Source organism: Rhinolophus ferrumequinum, chromosome 20 (assembly GCF_004115265.2).
Source record: "Rhinolophus ferrumequinum isolate MPI-CBG mRhiFer1 chromosome 20, mRhiFer1_v1.p, whole genome shotgun sequence".
Classification (NCBI taxonomy): domain Eukaryota; kingdom Metazoa; phylum Chordata; class Mammalia; order Chiroptera; family Rhinolophidae; genus Rhinolophus; species Rhinolophus ferrumequinum.
In genome coordinates this window covers 23,572,849-23,575,097 of record NC_046303.1, presented here as the reverse complement: position 1 = coordinate 23,575,097, position 2,249 = coordinate 23,572,849, and the positions used below count along the sequence as shown (strand labels likewise).

Below are 2,249 nucleotides of genomic sequence, written 5' to 3'. Positions count from 1 at the left end.
AGGCACACACGCACGCACACACACACACACACACACAATTCCCATTCACAGAGACATACTACCCATGTTTATTTTTATTTTTAATATTTTGAAAATTTAAATAGTTTCAGATTTACAGAAAAGCTGTACAGAAAAGTACAGATTTCCCATATACTTCATACCCAGTTTACTATATTAGTGTGGCATGTTTATCACAATTAATAAACCAATATTGGTATGTTATTTATTTATTTATTTATTTATTTATTTTTGTTCACAGATTTATTATGCAAAACACTGCAGTGCTCTTGTGCAGTAACATGGTCATACAGGAGGGGGAGAAAAACAGTTCTGTTCCAAACAACTCCCCAGAGTCTGACAATAACGAAGAACAACATGAGGCTGAGATTTGAGAAGGGAAATAAACTGAGTGCAGACAAATCGTACAATTAAATTAAGCGGTATCCCTGAAAATAAACAGAACGATTGATTTCAAAACTCCCAAGTGGAGAGGAGGCCTTGGTACTTATTTTTTAAAATGTTCATTAAGCTCCAATGATTGTTTGCTGCTATCCTTATCTACAGTCATGCTGAGTAAAGCTATCGCTAAATGGAAGTCAAGTTGTATTCACAAGGTGTTAATGTTTACGTCTTATGATCTGCAGTTCCCAGAGAAAGCAAAAGTAACTATAAATAGCATTGTGCCAGAAACTGGTTTCATGACCAACAATGTGCTTCAGCATGCAATGAACTGGGTCATTCTAAAGCGGTCACGGCTGTTGATGACAAGAGGCTTTGTATTTTTATATATCACATCTTTTGGTCCAGGTGAAAAAAAGTTTTTTGAATGTGAACTATTCTCTGACACTTTGGACTTACTGTTGCTCTTCCCATTTCCATTAGGTCAATATGTCGTTCATGGCAACACTATAGAAGTTTAAATTTCATTATAGGAAGTAGTCTGAGATATGATGAGTAACAGGTGGCTCGCCTCTGCGAGGTGCTGGGTCAAACTGCAGGAAAGAGTATTTTAGAGTATCATCCAGTTCCACGATTGCAGCGTGGTTACCACAATGATAATTGTTTGGAGCACTGAAAATCGTTACCACATTCAGGTCATGGCACCAGTTACATATCCCATACTCCGGTCATGGCACCGGATCAGCTGGTGATCTCTAGACACCAACGTGAAGCCATGGGTATGATGAAATGTCTCGGAAATTCCTTACCCAACGATGTAACAAGCTCCTTGAGGAGATATACCCCAACCACTATGGTCATCTGGATGTGACCACAGCTAGTCGCACGTTGGAGCCTCATGGTGAACTTCTTGTAGGCGACCAAGTGCTCTGATGTGATCCAGTGTATCTAGGGATGGTGAGAGGCCACCATGGAGACAGAAGATCTGCCCATCCACCAAAGCAGTGAGAGCAAGATAAACAGAAAGATCTGTAAATTATTTCCAAACATTTGCATTTCCATATTTCCTTAAACACTCATCATAGAAACCTTATACTTGTGTGATCTGTCTGCTCTCATGATTTCCTCGAAGAAAGGTGGTACATTCACTGGTAATGAACCTTAAGAGCTACAAGCAGAGTAACTGTTTCAACTGAATACTATCCTGTGTCAACACAATCTTCCATAAACAACTAATCTGGTGATTTGCCACCAATTCTGAACAGTTCCATGAGATCATGAAATTGTCCACGAACATCTCTGCAGATGGTCACGGGACATCGAACCTCTTTTACGTTGTATTCTTTTGTCAGGGTTTCTTCAGCCTTCTAGCAGAGGCTCTTGACCTGGGACTCGGAGACCTGCTTGCACTAGTTCAGCTCCTTGGTGAACACCTTCTCCTCCGTGATGCCACCCACGGGAATTGGCTGCCACTCAGCGCAACTTACGCGCCACCGCCAGCACACCGGCCATGGGCACACGCAGCCACCAGTTTCTGGGGTACTTGGGGGGCTACTGGAAGTTTTGCTCGGTGCCAGAGCAGCCTGTTTGCTCTCCCTGCGATGCTCCACCACTGGCCACAGCCCTCCTCCTCTCTCTCTAGCCCAGGAGCTCGGCTCTCTGTAAACTTGACATGTTATGTTTAACTGAAGTCCATACTGAATTCATATTTTCTTAGTTATTTTACCTAATGTCCTCTTTCTGTTCCAGGCTCCCATCCAGAATACCACATTCTTTGCAGGGGGCAAGTCTCCTCAAGCTCCTCTTGGCCGTGATCGTTTCTGAGACTTTCTTTGTTTTTGAAGATCTTG

The 2,249-nt window shown here is 42.4% G+C and overlaps 1 pseudogene; it reads right to left on the bottom strand.

Annotated features, from left to right (window-relative positions):
* Window positions 1-782: 782 nt before the first annotated feature.
* LOC117012378 (serine/threonine-protein phosphatase 2A catalytic subunit beta isoform-like) lies at window positions 783-1,817 on the bottom strand (annotated as a pseudogene).
* Between the last annotated feature and the right edge of the window lie 432 nt (window positions 1,818-2,249).